Consider the following 18,584-nt stretch of genomic DNA (forward strand, 5'->3'; position numbering starts at 1 on the left):
CCATGGAAGTCATTCCAGAACACGCCCCCTGCGCGCCCCCAGCGGCACACACCCAGTGCCTACGGACGCAGCTGATCATGGGATATGGTAAACAGCCAATCACCGAGGCCTTTTACCATGTGGTCAGCTGTGTCCAATGACACACTGATCACCGGTAAATACAGTTGCTGGTTATCGGCTGCACTTTCCTCACACTGTCACAGCATGAGGAAAGTATTGCAGAGAACCAGCAATTATCAGCGAAGGGATTGACACTGGTCATCAGGGCACTGACCATCAGTGCCCAGCAGTGCCACCCACCTGTGCCTAGCAGTGCCACCCACCTGTGCCCATCAGTGCCACCTGTGTCCTGCAGTGCCACGCAGCAGTGCCACCTATCAGTGCAGCATCATTAGTGCCAGCTCATCAGTACCGCATATTAGAGCTGCCTATCCGTGCCACCTCATCAGTGCCCATCAGTGCCGCCTATCAGTGCAGCCGCATCAACGCACATCAGCGAAGGAGAAAAATTACCTGTTTGCAAAATTTTATAATAGAAACAAAGAAAAACTTTTTCTTCAAATTTTGTGCTCTTTCTTTTGTTTATAGTGCAAAAAATAAAACACCCAGCGGCGAGTAAATACCAGCAAGAGAAATCTCTATTTGTGGGAAAAAAATTCTAAAAATTTCACATAGGTACAGTGTTCCATGTTCGAGCAATTGTCATTCAAAGTGCGCCAGCGCTGAAAGCTGAATTGGCCTGGGCAGGGGGGGGGTGCCCGGTAGGCAAGTGGTTAATTGGTTTGCGTGAAAGTTATAGCGTCTGCAAATGGCGGTATATATAGTAGGATTTTTTTTTTAATACTAGTAATGGTTGCGATCAGCAACTTATAGCGTGATTGAGGGACTGCAGCGGACATTCTGACATTGGGGGAAACTGACTTGGTGCCACTGACATCCCCAGTAATACCAATACAGTGATCAGTGCTAATAAAAAGAACTGACACTGTATTAATGATACTGGGCAGGAAGGGGTTACCATCTGGGCGATCAAAGGGTTAACGGTGCACTGTTTTACTATGTAAGCTCACTGCTTTGTATTGCTCTGCTATGACAATCCTCTTTTTATCCTTTTTATGACTGGCTACATTCCAGAGTTGTATATTATCTGAGGCATAAATAACAGTGAACACTCTGGGGAATGCCCCACAAGCGCTGCAGAACATACATACTAGAAATAGGTGGTCATTGATACAGGCTGAGTGTCAGTCCATGTAGGGCACCTACAGCACTGTCGAGTGGAGCATTTTTAAAAGCTTTTGAGCTCTGGCACGTTACTTTCACACTTTGGAACTACTCTTTTCCTTTTGGAGTTTGTTGGACTTATAAGTTTGCCCAGGGGCGGACTGACAACTCATGGGGCCCCCAGGCAATAGGGGATCATGGGGCCCCTGTGTCCTTGCCCAAACTCAAAAAAGCCTATAAAAAAGGTACCAGGGGCATCTCATCGGGCCCCCTACTGACCCCAGGCCCTCGGGCAGTGCCCGAGTTTCCAAATGGTCAGTCCGCCCCTGAGTTTGCCTGATATATATATATGTATGTTTGGTGGGCACATTTTTATTAGGCTGTGGCAAGCGCGGTTCAATTCTCTGTAAATGTTTAAGCTGTAAATGTAGTTCTTAATTTGCAGGCGTATCTGCTGGCAATTGCTCTTGGGGAAGGATCAGAACCCCTGTCAGTTTTTTTGTTCTGCTATCTGAAGCTCCCTTAGGGACTTTACCTACTGTACTGCTGAAAATGTTTAACCCCTTGCCCTCCAGAGGATTTACCCCGCTTCCTGACCAGGCCATTTTTTGCATTACGACGCTGCGTTACTTAATGTATTCTGCTCCATATCTTTGCTAAAAAAAATCCCAATACGTGTAAATTATTTGGTTTACGCAAAAGTTATAGCATTTAAAAATGGGGGTATAGATACTGGGATTTTTTTTTTCCTACTAGTAATGGTGGTGATTAGTAACTTTTAGCGGGACTACGGTGGGCATTCTGACACTGGGGGGAACTAACTTGATGTCACTGACATCCCCAGTGACACCAATACAGTGATCAGTGCTAAAAAACCACACTGACACTGTACTAATGACACTGGGCAGGAAGGTATTAATGTAAGGGGTGAGCAAAAGGTTAACTGTGTGTAGGGAGTGTTTTACTAGGGACTGAGGGGGGGGTGCTTCACTGTAAGCACACTGATCAGGATGGCTGTACTGTGCACAGCCATCCTGAGCAGTGTGCCTGAGCTGACAGGGAGGAAGACTGTTTGTAAACAAAACAGTCTTCCTCCCAGTTTGTGACTGTCAGTAATCACCGGGCGCCAGCGGGTAATTACCAGCCGGGACCGGGTGATTGACATCAGTGGCCGTGAATGGTGGCGCGGGTAGGGTGCGCGTATGGCTCGCTCGTGCCCCCTACCCAAAAAATTAAAAATTACATACATATACATAATTGTAGTGCAGCGCATAGGTATAAAAAATACAGAAATGATACTGAATTCATGTGAGCCAATATGAAAGGATGGAGGATGGAACACACTTCATGACCAGACCTATTTATAAGACCCCGAAGAGGGACCTCTGATTGACATCATCCTTAATTAACTATACAATCAGAAGTGGACAACTTCCAGACCAGACCAGATTCCATCTGATGGGAGTCCCCTAAGCCGGATTACATCATTAAATGCGCATTACATTAGCGCTTCTGGTGAGTTTGCAATCTCGCTATATTATCGCACACCACCGGATTGTGTATATTTTCCTGGCTAATTATCCACTCCCAGATTAATCACTTTCTGGAACATCATCTATTTGAAGTGACTATCTTACATCATTTATCCACCAATTTATAAGACTTTTATATTGGCTCACATGAATTCAGTATCATTTCTGTATTTTTTATACCTATGCGCTGCATTTCAATTATGTATTTGTGATTTTTTTAGAGAGGATTTGTAGTTCCTTTATTAGTGCATTTGCTGCTACCTTAGCTAGCGCTCGCTAACTTCGTTTTGACGTATTAATACATGGTTTTGTGCACCCGTGCTGCCATGTAGCAGTATATCTGCTATACGGCGGCGGTTGAGTGGTTAACCATAAGGAAGTGAACTCTCCAACAGCAACAGAGACAGAAATAAAAACATTTACTAGAATAGAGGAAGGTGAGATATTTTATTCTCATGTTCCTGTTGCACATTTCCCCCACTTTCTGTCCGGTAAAACATTGTCAGCAGGACATGAAAAAAAGGGTAAAACTCTCTAGCAAAGCCCCAGATAGTAGTATAAACCTGACAGCGTTTTACAGGCCTGTTGCACATGGATGGAAAAATGCTGCGTCTACAGCCACATATCTGAACACAGGTGCAATGTTGTCTATGCACAATGCTGTGTGAAGATCCGTAATACAGTGACATGTTCAGAGCCGTAAAAAAAAAATAAATAAATTTTTGTTTGAGAGCAGTATTTACACATATGCGCGTGTATACACAAGTAAATATGAGCATACACATATAAATTGAAATACTGACACCTAGAAGAAGATGAAAAAGAACTTGTATTTGTATATACTGTATGCATATGCCCATTTCGCACCTGTATAGAGAACATAAGCATTCTTTACTCATGATCTGCACAGCAAGATCCTGCATATAAACATCAGCAAATTATCATGTCCATGTGTAAGAGGCCTGATCCTTTCCAACTCTTTCCAAAACTAAAAAAAGTTGTTGGCTTTACATGTTAACCACTTACCCTCTGGAAGGTTTTACACAATTGTAAAAACAAAAATAGCCTCTTTATCCCAGAACCAACCAGATCATCTTGCCAGGCACCATCAGCCACAGACACCTTGGGAGATAGACTCCCATTTTTTGGGAGAACCCCTCTCAAAGCCCCCCCCCCCCCAACCCAATGAGTGCTGGTGGCATCATGGTACTCCCTCTTGGATGCTTGCTGCTCACTTATTATCGGGAAACCAGCTTGAATGCCTGGAGTTCCCAGCTGTTTTTTGTTTCTGTAGGAGGGGAGGGACGGTGTTTTTTTATGGTGCTTTTTGTTTTTTACATTAAACACAGAATCAGCACTCTTCATAGAAGTAGAAAATAAAATAATTCCACAGCTCATCCAGGACAAACATAGTAAAAGCTAGGCTGAGGGACTGTTAACAGAATATGCAGAGAAGGTAACATTCACCCTTTTTATACACAGGGTGAATCTTACAGTTCTTTTACGTTCGAAGAACAGACATGTTAGGGAACATAATTTTCACTGGACAGGTCTTGGGAGAATCTTGGTCAAATTTACTGTACATTAAATTTGGCTTCATTCTTGGGTTGATTGTTCACCAAAGAATTATGAGTGAATATTGGGAAAAGTTGTGACAGTGCGCGGCGTCAGACCCCAGCCCTTCTCACCAACTTGTGACCGAAGGACCAGCCGATCACAGACTGCACTGCCACTTGTGTATAATTGCTACTCTCAGCTGCGCCCTGCACAAAGATTTTCCAACTAGTGGGACCACAATCTATGTGCCAGCAGCGTGAGAGCGATTGTTATTGGGTCTGGTTAATTACACAATTAACCGTTCACACTGCCACCACCACCTTTTTACAGAGAAGGAGGAAACTTAGAAATCTTAGCAGTAACACCATGATATTAGTATAAGCGTCTGTATACACACTGTCACCACAGACAGATATATTCAGAGGATTATCACAAACAGTAGCATTCTTTAGAGACAGGGATTCTTTAGTTTGCATTAAAAGCTTTAGAGACAGTTGAACACTTTTCAGAAAATAGGATTTATTACTAAAAAGGTCAAAATGGTGCAATTAAAATATTTACAGAAAAAAATGTACCAAAGATATAAAGAGAGCAATCAAAGAAAGAAGTTCAGAAGGCAGAATACTTGCAAAAGTCCTTGGTTTCAGCAGAGTCCAAGTGTCCGAACAAAAGATTGCCGTTGCTCTCAAGTCTGTTAGATGGTTCCTGATCGATGCTAAAAGGACAGCTCTCTTTTCTCCAGGCTGTCAGTCTTTTTCTATTATCTCATAGGGCTGTCTCCTGAGAACAAATGGCCAATCACCCCATTTGGGGAGGGGTGTTAGGCGGTAACCAAGGTTATGACTAGAGATGAGCGAAGTATTCAAAAATTTGATTCGACTGATTCGGCGAATTCGTAGAAAAAATTCGATTCGAGTCGAATATATTCGCTGTGAATTTAACTTAAAAAAGGGTGTTTCTAGGCTTCAGAGAGACTTAATATTAGTGCTGAACACTGTACCTTTAATTTAAATGCCCTTGGAGTCTGCTGGGGAAGAGAAATAATACTGTCAGGCAGTATGACATGCAGATGAGTGCCGTCGATCTTAGAATCACCGCACACTTCACTCATTTGGCCAGTCACGGGGCCAAAACCAGAGTGTGGAGCCACAGTGTGGCGGTGGAGGCAGCAGCAATGGGAGGCCATGCAGCACCCTATGACAAAAATGGAAACCACCAGCAGTGTGAGGAGACCTGAAAGTGGCACATGGCAGAGTGTGGCGATAGAGACAGCAGCAATGGGAGGCCGTACAGGGACCCATGACACACTCTGGACCTGGCAGCAGCATGAGGAGGCGGTACAGGGGCCCATGGCAGATTACGGGCCTGGCAGCAGCATGAGGAGTCGGTAGGGGGGCCCATGGCAGATTACAGGCCTGGCAGCAGCAATGGGAGGCCGTACAGGGACCCATGACACAATCTGGACCTGGCAGCAGCATGGGGAGGCGGTACAGGGGCCCATGACAGATTATGGGCCTGGCAGCAGCATTTGGAGTCGGTACGGGGGCCCATGACACACTCTGGACCTGGCAGCAGCATGAGGAGGCGGTACAGGGGCGCATGACAGATTACAAGCCTGGCAGCAGCAACTTGGACAGGAGGACGTTCAGTTTCTGCACCGTCTGGTGCGTGCTCGCAAACTGTTGTCTCTTGGAAACGGATTCCAAGAAAGACTGCTGACGGAATCCGTGAAGAGGAGTAGCAGGAGAAGGAGCATCTGAACGAGCGGAATATGCCAACAAGCGACAACAGGGGCCCATGACAGATTACGGGCCTGGCAGCAGCATGAGGAGTCGGTACGGGGGCCCATGGCAGATTAGGGGCCTGGCAGCAGCTATGGGAGGCCCGTAATCTGCCAGCACCCTATGACAAAAAATGGAACCCACCAGCAGTGTGAGGAGACCTGAAAGTGGCACATGGCAGAGTGTGGCGATGGAGACAGCAGCAATGGGAGGCCGTACAGGGACCCATGACACACTCTGGACCTGGCAGCAGCATGAGGAGGCGGTATAGGGGCCCATGGCAGATTAGGGGCCTGGCAGCAGCTATGGGAAGCCCGTAATCTGCCAGCACCCTATGACAAAAAATGGAATACACCAGCAGTGTGAGGAGACCTGAAAGTGGCACATGGCAGAGTGTGGCGATGGAGACAGCAGCAATGGGAGGCCGTACAGGGACCCATGAGAGACTCTGGACTTGGCAGCAGCATGAGGAGGCGGTATAGGGGCCCATGGCAGATTAGGGGCCTGGCAGCAGCTATGGGAGGCCCGTAATCTGCCAGCACCCTATGACAAAAAATGGAACACACCAGCAGTGTGAGGAGACCTGAAAGTGGCACATGTTTGGGGCATGATTCATGGCGGATTTAGTCAGTTGTGTCAGGAACTGGTGGTTTGAAATCCAGACTAATCCACGCCTGATTCATTTTCACAAACGTCAGTCTCTCCACACTTTGGGTGGACAGTCGTGTCCTCCGCGGAGTTGCAATACCTCCTGCCGCACTAAACACGCGCTCCGATGCCACGCTACTGGCCGGGCATGACAGCCTTTCAAGGGCAAATTCAGCTAGTTGGGGCCAAAGGTCAAGTTTCGTTGCCCAGTAGTCAAGGGGATTGTCTACCTCGGTTGGCAGGGTGCTGTCCAAGTAGGCCTAAGCCTGTTGTTTGAGGTCCTGCTCCAGGTCCACCTGATGCTGCTGCTGCTGCTGCTGCGGCTGGTTAGTAGTTTCCTCACTGCGCTGGTGAAGAAAGCTACTCATCATCGACTGCAGACTGAGGCAGCCGCTGCTGGTGGAGCTGCCACTGCTCCTACCACCCCACCCCTCCCCTGCTGCCATCGCAGCGGAACGCGAGCGCACAGGGCCCACAGTGTCTGAGGATGGACGTTGGCGCAGACAGGCAGAGACCAGCTGACTACATAGGTGGTTTTTATAGTACGTTATTTTGGCCTCCCTCTCAGCAGGTGTGAAAAAGGCCACCATTTTGGAACGGTAGCGAGGGTCCAACAAGGTGGACAGCCAAAAGTCATCCCTCTGTCTGATGGTTATTATTCGGCTGTCGCTACGCAAGCAACCGAGCATGCTATGGGCCATTTGTGCCAAGGAATGCGAGGGACTCCCTGCCTCCATCTCCACAGCATACTGCCACGGTGCGTCTGGGTCCTCTGTCTCCTCCTCCTCCTCCTCCTCTACCAGATGCTCCTGCTCCTCCACTCCTGTCCGCTGAGTGGAAAAACCACCCATTTCACTCAATAATTCCTGAGCACCAATGTCCTCCTCTACCTCCTCCTCTTCTTCCTGTCCTGCCCCCACAGGGGTCATGTGGCGTTGAGATCTGTGCGCCACGTCTACCGCACCCTGACCAGCCATTGTTAACAGCATTTGTTCCAGGACGTGCAACAGAGGAATGACGTCGTTCATCCCATAGTCCTGCCGACTCACGAATAGCGTGGCCTCCTCAAAGGGCCTGAGCAAGCGCAGGTGTCACGCATGAGCTGCCAATGGCTGACATCTAAGTTACACAGGGAATACCTTTATCCGCTTTTAACATCAGGAAATCTGTGATGGCCTTTTGCTGTTCGTAAAGGCGGTCTAACATATGTAGGGTTGAATTCCACCTTGTTGCAACGTCACAGCATGAGGAGTCGGTATAGGGGCCCATGGCAGATTAGGGGCCTGGCAGCAGCTATGGGAGGCCCGTAATCTGCCAGCACCCTATGTCAAAAAATTATACACACCAGCAGTGTGTGAGGAGACCTGAAAGTGGCACATGGCAGAGTGTGGCGATGGAGACAGCAGCAATGGGAGGCCGTACAGGGACCCATGACAGACTCTGGACCTGGCAGCAGCATGAGGAGGCGGTATATAGGGGCCTATGGCAGATTAGGGGCCTGGCAGCAGCTATAGGAGGCCCATAATCTGCCAGCACCCTATGTCAAAAAAATTCTACACAACAGCAGTGTGAGGAGACCTGAAAGTGGCACATGGCATGAGAGACTCTGGACCTGGCAGCAGCATGAGGAAGCGGTATATAGGGGCCTATGGCAGATTAGGGGCCTGGCAGCAGCTATAGGAGGCCCATAATCTGCCAGCACCCTATGTCAAAAAATTCAACACACCAGCAGTGTGTGAGGAGACCTGAAAGTGGCACATGGCAGAGTGTGGCGATGGAGACAGCAGCAATGGGAGGCCGTACAGGGACCCATGACAGACTCTGGACCTGGCAGCAGCATGAGGAGGCGGTATATAGGGGCCTATTGCAGATTAGGGGCCTGGCAGCAGCTATGGGAGGCCCTTAATCTGCCAGCACCCTATGTCAAAAAATTCTACACACCAGCAGTGTGTGAGGAGACCTGAAAGTGGCACATGGCAGAGTGTGGCGATGGAGACAGCAGCAATGGGAGGCCGTACAGGGACCCATGACAGACTCTGGACCTGGCAGCAACATGAGGAGGCGGTATATAGGGGCCTATGGCAGATTAGGGGCCTGGCAGCAGCTATGGGAGGCCCTTAATCTGCCAGCACCCTATGTCAAAAAATTCTACACACCAGCAGTGTGTGAGGAGACCTGAAAGTGGCACATGGCAGAGTGTGGCGATGGAGACAGCAGCAATGGGAGGCCGTACAGGAACCCATGACAGACTCTGGACCTGGCAGCAGCATGAGGAGGCGGTATATAGGGGCCCATGGCAGATTAGGGGCCTGGCAGCAGCTATAGGAGGCCCATAATCTGCCAGCACCCTATGTCAAAAAATTCAACACACCAGCAGTGTGAGGAGACCTGAAAGTGGCACATGGCAGAGTGTGGCGATGGAGACAGCAGCAATGGGAGGCCGTACAGGGACCCATGAGAGACTCTGGACCTGGCAGCAGCATGAGGAAGCGGTATATAGGGGCCTATGGCAGATTAGGGGCCTGGCAGCAGCAATGGGAGGCCCATAATCTGCCAGCACCCTATGTCAAAAAATTCTACACACCAGCAGTGTGTGAGGAGACCTGAAAGTGGCACATGGCAGAGTGTGGCGATGGAGACAGCAGCAATGGGAGGCCGTACAGGGACCCATGACAGACTCTGGACCTGGCAGCAACATGAGGAGGCGGTATATAGGGGCCTATGGCAGATTAGGGGCCTGGCAGCAGCTATGGGAGGCCCTTAATCTGCCAGCACCCTATGTCAAAAAATTCTACACACCAGCAGTGTGTGAGGAGACCTGAAAGTGGCACATGGCATGAGAGACTCTGGACCTGGCAGCAGCATGAGGAAGCGGTATATAGGGGCCTATGGCAGATTAGGGGCCTGGCAGCAGCAATGGGAGGCCCATAATCTGCCAGCACCCTATGTCAAAAAATTCTACACACCAGCAGTGTGTGAGGAGACCTGAAAGTGGCACATGGCAGAGTGTGGCGATGGAGACAGCAGCAATGGGAGGCCGTACAGGGACCCATGACAGACTCTGGACCTGGCAGCAGCATGAGGAGGCGGTATATAGGGGCCTATGGCAGATTAGGGGCCTGGCAGCAGCTATGGGAGGCCCTTAATCTGCCAGCACCCTATGTCAAAAAATTCAACACACCAGCAGTGTGAGGAGACCTGAAAGTGGCACATGGCAGAGTGTGGCGATGGAGACAGCAGCAATGGGAGGCCGTACAGGGACCCATGAGAGACTCTGGACCTGGCAGCAGCATGAGGAAGCGGTATATAGGGGCCTATGGCAGATTAGGGGCCTGGCAGCAGCAATGGGAGGCCCATAATCTGCCAGCACCCTATGTCAAAAAATTCTACACACCAGCAGTGTGTGAGGAGACCTGAAAGTGGCACATGGCAGAGTGTGGCGATGGAGACAGCAGCAATGGGAGGCCGTACAGGGACCCATGAGAGACTCTGGACCTGGCAGCAGCATGAGGAGGCGGTATATAGGGGCCTATGGCAGATTAGGGGCCTGGCAGCAGCTATGGGAGGCCCTTAATCTGCCAGCACCCTATGTCAAAAAATTCTACACACCAGCAGTGTGTGAGGAGACCTGAAAGTGGCACATGGCAGAGTGTGGCGATGGAGACAGCAGCAATGGGAGGCCGTACAGGGACCCATGACAGACTCTGGACCTGGCAGCAGCATGAGGAGGCGGTATATAGGGGCCCATGGCAGATTAGGGGCCTGGCAGCAGCTATAGGAGGCCCATAATCTGCCAGCACCCTATGTCAAAAAATTCAACACACCAGCAGTGTGAGGAGACCTGAAAGTGGCACATGGCAGAGTGTGGCGATGGAGACAGCAGCAATGGGAGGCCGTACAGGGACCCATGACAGACTCTGGACCTGGCAGCAGCATGAGGAAGCGGTATATAGGGGCCTATGGCAGATTAGGGGCCTGGCAGCAGCTATGGGAGGCCCTTAATCTGCCAGCACCCTATGTCAAAAAATTCTACACACCAGCAGTGTGTGAGGAGACCTGAAAGTGGCACATGGCATGAGAGACTCTGGACCTGGCAGCAGCATGAGGAAGCGGTATATAGGGGCCTATGGCAGATTAGGGGCCTGGCAGCAGCAATGGGAGGCCCATAATCTGCCAGCACCCTATGTCAAAAAATTCTACACACCAGCAGTGTGTGAGGAGACCTGAAAGTGGCACATGGCAGAGTGTGGCGATGGAGACAGCAGCAATGGGAGGCCGTACAGGGACCCATGACAGACTCTGGACCTGGCAGCAGCATGAGGAGGCGGTATATAGGGGCCCATGGCAGATTAGGGGCCTGGCAGCAGCTATAGGAGGCCCATAATCTGCCAGCACCCTATGTCAAAAAATTCAACACACCAGCAGTGTGAGGAGACCTGAAAGTGGCACATGGCAGAGTGTGGCGATGGAGACAGCAGCAATGGGAGGCCGTACAGGGACCCATGAGAGACTCTGGACCTGGCAGCAGCATGAGGAAGCGGTATATAGGGGCCTATGGCAGATTAGGGGCCTGGCAGCAGCTATGGGAGGCCCTTAATCTGCCAGCACCCTATGTCAAAAAATTCTACACACCAGCAGTGTGTGCGGAGACCTGAAAGTGGCACATGGCATGAGAGACTCTGGACCTGGCAGCAGCATGAGGAAGCGGTATATAGGGGCCTATGGCAGATTAGGGGCCTGGCAGCAGCAATGGGAGGCCCATAATCTGCCAGCACCCTATGTCAAAAAATTCTACACACCAGCAGTGTGTGAGGAGACCTGAAAGTGGCACATGGCAGAGTGTGGCGATGGAGACAGCAGCAATGGGAGGCCGTACAGGGACCCATGAGAGACTCTGGACCTGGCAGCAGCATGAGGAGGCGGTATATAGGGGCCTATGGCAGATTAGGGGCCTGGCAGCAGCAATGGGAGGCCCATAATCTGCCAGCACCCTATGTCAAAAAATTCTACACACCAGCAGTGTGAGGAGACCTGAAAGTGGCACATGGCAGAGTGTGGCGATGGAGACAGCAGCAATGGGAGGCCGTACAGGGACCCATGAGAGACTCTGGACCTGGCAGCAGCATGAGGAAGCGGTATATAGGGGCCTATGGCAGATTAGGGGCCTGGCAGCAGCAATGGGAGGCCCATAATCTGCCAGCACCCTATGTCAAAAAATTCTACACACCAGCAGTGTGTGAGGAGACCTGAAAGTGGCACATGGCAGAGAGTGGCGATGGAGACAGCAGCAATGGGAGGCCGTACAGGGACCCATGAGAGACTCTGGACCTGGCAGCAGCATGAGGAAGCGGTATATAGGGGCCTATGGCAGATTAGGGGCCTGGCAGCAGCTATAGGAGGCCCATAATCTGCCAGCACCCTATGTCAAAAAAATCTACACACCAGCAGTGTGTGAGGAGACCTCAAAGTGGCACATGTTTGAGGCATGATTCATGGCGGATTTAGTCAGTTGTGTCAGGAACTGGTGGTTTGAAATCCAGACTAATCCACGCCTGATTCATTTTCACAAACGTGAGTCTCTCCACACTTTGGGTGGACAGTCGTGTCCTCCGCGGAGTTACAATACCTCCTGCCGCACTAAACACGCGCTCCGATGCCACGCTACTGGCTGGGCATGACAGCCTTTCAAGGGCAAATTCAGCTAGTTGGGGCCAAAGGTCAAGTTTCGTTGCCCAGTAGTCAAGGGGATTGTCTACCTCGGTTGGCAGGGTGCTGTCCAAGTAGGCCCAAGCCTGTTGTTTGAGGTCCTGCTCCAGGTCCACCTGATGCTGCTGCTGCTGCTGCGGCTGGTTAGTAGTTTCCTCACTGCGCTGGTGAAGAAAGCTACTCATCATCGACTGCAGACTGAGGCAGCTGCTGCTGGTGGAGCTGCCACTGCTCCTACCACCCCACCCCTCCCCTGCTGCCATGGCAGCGGAACGCGAGCGCACAGGGCCCACAGTGTCTGAGGATGGACGTTGGCGCACAAAGGCAGAGACCAACTGACTACATAGGTGGTTTTTATAGTACGTTATTTTGGCCTCCCTCTCAGCAGGTGTGAAAAAGGCCACCATTTTGGAACGGTAGCGAGGGTCCAACAAGGTGGACAGCCAAAAGTCATCCCTCTGTCTGATGGTTATTATTCGGCTGTCGCTACGCAAGCAACCGAGCATGCTATGGGCCATTTGTGCCAAGGAATGCGAGGGACTCCCTGCCTCCATCTCCACAGCATACTGCCACGGTGCGTCTGGGTCCTCTGTCTCCTCCTCCTCCTCCTCTACCAGATGCTCCTGCTCCTCCACTCCTGTCCGCTGAGTGGAAAAACCACCCATTTCACTCAATAATTCCTGAGCACAAATGTCCTCCTCTACCTCCTCCTCTTCTTCCTGTCCTGCCCCCACAGGGGTCATGTGGCGTTGAGATCTGTGCGCCACGTCTACCGCACCCTGACCAGCCATTGTTAACAGCATTTGTTCAAGGACGTGCAACAGAGGAATGACGTCGTTCATCCCATAGTCCTGCCGACTCACGAATAGCGTGGCCTCCTCAAAGGGCCTGAGCAAGCGGCAGGTGTCACGCATGAGCTGCCAATGGCTGACATCTAAGTTACACAGGGGAGTACCTTTATCCGCTTGTAACATCAGGAAATCGGTGATGGCCTTTCGCTGTTCGTAAAGGCGGTCTAACATGTGTAGTGTTGAATTCCACCTTGTTGCAACGTCGCAGATCAGGCGATGCTGTGGAATTCCGTTCTGCCGCTGCAGCTCAATGAGGGTGTTCTTTGCGGTGTAGGAATGGCTGAAATGCATGCACAGTTTACGTGACATTTTAAGGATGTCTTGCAGTGGGATGGTGGATTTTAAGAACCGCTTGACAACCAGATTGAACACGTGAGCCATGCATGGCGCATGGCACAACCTTCCTTGACGCAGAGCAGACACCATGTTCTTTCCGTTGTCGGTCAACATGGTTCCGATTTTCAGTTTGCGCGGAGACAGCCATCTGTCGATTTCTCTGTTCATTACACTCAGAAGTTCCTCCCCTGTGTGACTACGTTCGCCAAGGCATACCAGGTGCAGAACAGCGTGACACCGTTGCGCCCTGCACATGTGATATGCCGGTCGGGTAATGGGACTTGGCACGGGGGTGGCGGCTGAGGACACGGCGGAAGAAGAGGTGGTAGAGGCGGACATCTTTGCCGGACCAAGGACGTGCAAACGTGGAGGCAAAAGCGGCGTGACCTGTCCAAGTTGCTGGTGCGGCTGTGACGGCACCACGTTCACCCAGTGGGCCGTAAATGACATGTACTGTCCCTGACCGTAGTTACAGCTCCACACGTCGGCGCTGCCGTGCACTTTGGCAGAGACCGACATGCTCAAAGACTGGCCCACCATGTCTTCTACATGTGAATGCAGGGCTGGCACTGCCTTTTTGGCGAAGAAATGACGGCTTGGCACTCTCCACCGCGGCGCGGCACAAGCCATCATTTCTCTGAAAGGTGCTGAGTCCACCACTTGGAAAGGGAGGGACTGCAGCACCAGCAACTTGGACAGGAGGACGTTCAGCTTTTGCACCGTCGGGTGCGTGCTCGCAAACTGTTGTCTCTTGGAAACGGATTCCAAGAAAGACTGCTGACGGAATCCGTGAAGAGGAGTAGCAGGAGAAGGAGCATCTGAACGAGCGGAAGATGCCAACGAGCGACAACTCCCCTCAGCAGAGGTGTTGGAGCCTTGACTGGCTGATGGAGGGCGATTGACGTCGGGTGACGGAGCAAGTAACGGAGCGGGTGATGGAGCGGGGGCTGGGGCAGGCAGAACCGCCGTATCTTTATCACGGTTTTCCCAGGCCACCAAATGGCGACGCTGCATATGCTGCCGCAACGCTGTAGTCCCAACATGGGCCCCCTGGCCACGCTTGACTTTCTGGCCACATAGTCGACATACGGCTACGTTTACTTCCTCGGGCGGCTTGACGAAAAATTGCCACACCGCCGAGTAGGAAACTTTGCCCCCGATACTCCTCACTGGCTGACTGCTGCTTCCTCCGTGCACACCGGCACCACTACTGGCCATGGTGGTAGGCTGCAGTGGAGCTGGTGCTCTACTCCGTGGCCGTTTGGCTCCACTGACACTGCTGCGACCCTGCTGCTGTCTCCTGGGCAACCCACCGACTGTTTTGCTCGCTGCCAAGCTGCCACCCTCTTCTCCTGATGATGCGGAAGAAATTGCCTGATGACGACGAGGCTGCCAAGTGCGATCAACCTCCTCATCATCAAGTAGGGTCTCCGCCTCACTACTAGCCCCCTCGGCTGCGTCTGGGTCAGGAGACAGACCTGTCTCTAGACCGGCTACCGAGCCACTCTCCTCGCCACTACTTCTTCGCCTGGCTGCTGAAAAGGCGGATGTCTCCCCCCGTTCCTGACCGCCCTCTGTTAGCTCTTCCTCACTGTACAGTGGGGCTGAGCCCACAGCATGCGATACTTCGCTTGGTGAGGGAACACCAAAGGACAGGGGCAGGTAGAGGACACGTGATTTCAGTGGGCTTGGTCCCGGGCCATGCCAACTAACGGTTGTGTCTGACGTACCCACCGACCGTTGGCTGTAGGTGTCAGAGGTGACCTGGGAAGAGGAAGACGACCGAGCCAACCAATCGACGACGGCAGGGTTGTCGGTGGAGACACGACCGCTGGATGACACCGGGAGCACTGGCCTCTGGCTGCGAATAGTGCTGCCTCGACCCCTTCCTCTGCTGCCACGTCTGCTCGCTCCTAAAACATTGCCTCCTCTGCCACTCCTCTGCATGTTGTCTGACATACTCTTTAATTAAACGATTATGTGTCCCTGAGTAACAATTCTGTGTCCCTGAGTAACAATTCTGTGTCTGTGCGAGTAACAATTCTGTGGCCCTAAGTAACAGTTCTGTGGCCCTCAGTAACAATTCTGTGTCCCTGATTAACGTTTCTGTGGCCCCAAGTAACAGTTCTGTGGCCCTCAGTAACAATTCTGTGTCTGTGCGAGTAACAATTCTGTGTCTGTGCGAGAAACAATTCTGTGGCCCTAAGTAAAGTTTCTGTGGCCCTAAGTAACAATTCTCTGGCACTCAGTAACAATTCTGTCTGTCCCTGAGTAACAATTCTCTGGCACTCAGTAACAATTCTGTCTGTCCCTGAGTAACAATTCTGTGGCCCTAAGTAAAGTTTCTGGGGCCCTGAGTAACAATTATCTGGCACTCCGTAACAATTCTGTCTGTCCCTGAGTAACAATTCTCTGGCACTCAGTAACAATTCTGTCTGTCCCTGAGTAAAAATTCTCTGGCCCTAAGTAAAGTTTCTGTGGCCCTGAGTAACAATTCTCTGGCACTCCGTAACAATTCTGTCTGTCCCTGAGTAACAATTCTCTGGCACTCCGTAACAATTCTGTCTGTCCCTGAGTAAAAATTCTGTGGCCCTAATTAAAGTTTCTGTGGCCCTAAGTAACAATTCTCTGGCACTCAGTAACAATTCTGTCTGTCCCTGAGTAACAATTCTCTGGCACTCGGTAACAATTCTGTCTGTCCCTGAGTAACAATTCTCTGGCACTCAGTAACAATTCTGTCTGTCCCTGAGTAAAAATTCTGTGGCCCTAATTAAAGTTTCTGTGGCCCTAAGTAACAATTCTCTGGCACTCAGTAACAATTCTGTCTGTCCCTGAGTAACAATTCTCTGGCACTCCGTAACAATTCTGTCTGTCCCTGAGTAACAATTCTCTGGCACTCAGTAACAATTCTGTCTGTCCCTGAGTAAAAATTCTGTGGCCCTAATTCAAGTTTCTGTGGCCCTAAGTAACAATTCTCTGGCACTCAGTAACAATTCTGTCTGTCCCTGAGTAACAATTCTCTGGCACTCAGTAACAATTCTGTCTGTCCCTGAGTAAAAATTCTGTGGCCCTAAGTAAAGTTTCTGGGGCCCTGAGTAACAATTATCTGGCACTCAGTAACAATTCTGTCTGTCCCTGAGTAACAATTCTCTGGCACTCAGTAACAATTCTGTCTGTCCCTGAGTAACAATTCTCTGGCACTCAGTAACAATTCTGTCTGTCCCTGAGTAAAAATTCTGTGGCCCTAAGTAAAGTTTCTGGGGCCCTGAGTAACAATTATCTGGCACTCCGTAACAATTCTGTCTGTCCCTGAGTAACAATTCTCTGGCACTCAGTAACAATTCTGTCTGTCCCTGAGTAAAAATTCTCTGGCCCTAAGTAAAGTTTCTGGGGCCCTGAGTAACAATTCTCTGGCACTCCGTAACAATTCTGTCTGTCCCTGAGTAACAATTCTCTGGCACTCAGTAACAATTCTGTCTGTCCCTGAGTAAAAATTCTGTGGCCCTAATTAAAGTTTCTGTGGCCCTAAGTAACAATTCTCTGGCACTCAGTAACAATTCTGTCTGTCCCTGAGTAACAATTCTCTGGCACTCGGTAACAATTCTGTCTGTCCCTGAGTAACAATTCTCTGGCACTCAGTAACAATTCTGTCTGTCCCTGAGTAAAAATTCTGTGGCCCTAATTCAAGTTTCTGTGGCCCTAAGTAACAATTCTCTGGCACTCAGTAACAATTCTGTCTGTCCCTGAGTAACAATTCTCTGGCACTCAGTAACAATTCTGTCTGTCCCTGAGTAAAAATTCTGTGGCCCTAAGTAAAGTTTCTGGGGCCCTGAGTAACAATTATCTGGCACTCAGTAACAATTCTGTCTGTCCCTGAGTAACAATTCTCTGGCACTCAGTAACAATTCTGTCTGTCCCTGAGTAACAATTCTCTGGCACTCAGTAACAATTCTGTCTGTCCCTGAGTAAAAATTCTGTGGCCCTAAGTAAAGTTTCTGGGGCCCTGAGTAACAATTATCTGGCACTCCGTAACAATTCTGTCTGTCCCTGAGTAACAATTCTCTGGCACTCAGTAACAATTCTGTCTGTCCCTGAGTAAAAATTCTCTGGCCCTAAGTAAAGTTTCTGGGGCCCTGAGTAACAATTCTCTGGCACTCCGTAACAATTCTGTCTGTCCCTGAGTAACAATTCTCTGGCACTCAGTAACAATTCTGTCTGTCCCTGAGTAAAAATTCTGTGGCCCTATTTAAAGTTTCTGTGGCCCTAAGTAACAATTCTCTGGCACTCAGTAACAATTCTGTCTGTCCCTGAGTAACAATTCTCTGGCACTCGGTAACAATTCTGTCTGTCCCTGAGTAACAATTCTCTGGCACTCAGTAACAATTCTGTCTGTCCCTGAGTAAAAATTCTGTGGCCCTAATTAAAGTTTCTGTGGCCCTAAGTAACAATTCTCTGGCACTCAGTAACAATTCTGTCTGTCCCTGAGTAACAATTCTCTGGCACTCCGTAACAATTCTGTCTGTCCCTGAGTAACAATTCTCTGGCACTCAGTAACAATTCTGTCTGTCCCTGAGTAAAAATTCTCTGGCCCTAAGTAAAGTTTCTGTGGCCCTGAGTAACAATTCTCTGGCACTCCGTAACAATTCTGTCTGTCCCTGAGTAACAATTCTCTGGCACTCCGTAACAATTCTGTCTGTCCCTGAGTAAAAATTCTGTGGCCCTAATTAAAGTTTCTGTGGCCCTAAGTAACAATTCTCTGGCACTCAGTAACAATTCTGTCTGTCCCTGAGTAACAATTCTCTGGCACTCGGTAACAATTCTGTCTGTCCCTGAGTAACAATTCTCTGGCACTCAGTAACAATTCTGTCTGTCCCTGAGTAAAAATTCTGTGGGCCTAATTAAAGTTTCTGTGGCCCTAAGTAACAATTCTCTGGCACTCAGTAACAATT

The sequence above is a fragment of the Staurois parvus genome, unplaced genomic scaffold, assembly GCF_062004578.1.
Source record: "Staurois parvus isolate SC_StPar_1 unplaced genomic scaffold, SC_StPar_1.0 ptg000292l, whole genome shotgun sequence".
Taxonomy (NCBI): domain Eukaryota; kingdom Metazoa; phylum Chordata; class Amphibia; order Anura; family Ranidae; genus Staurois; species Staurois parvus.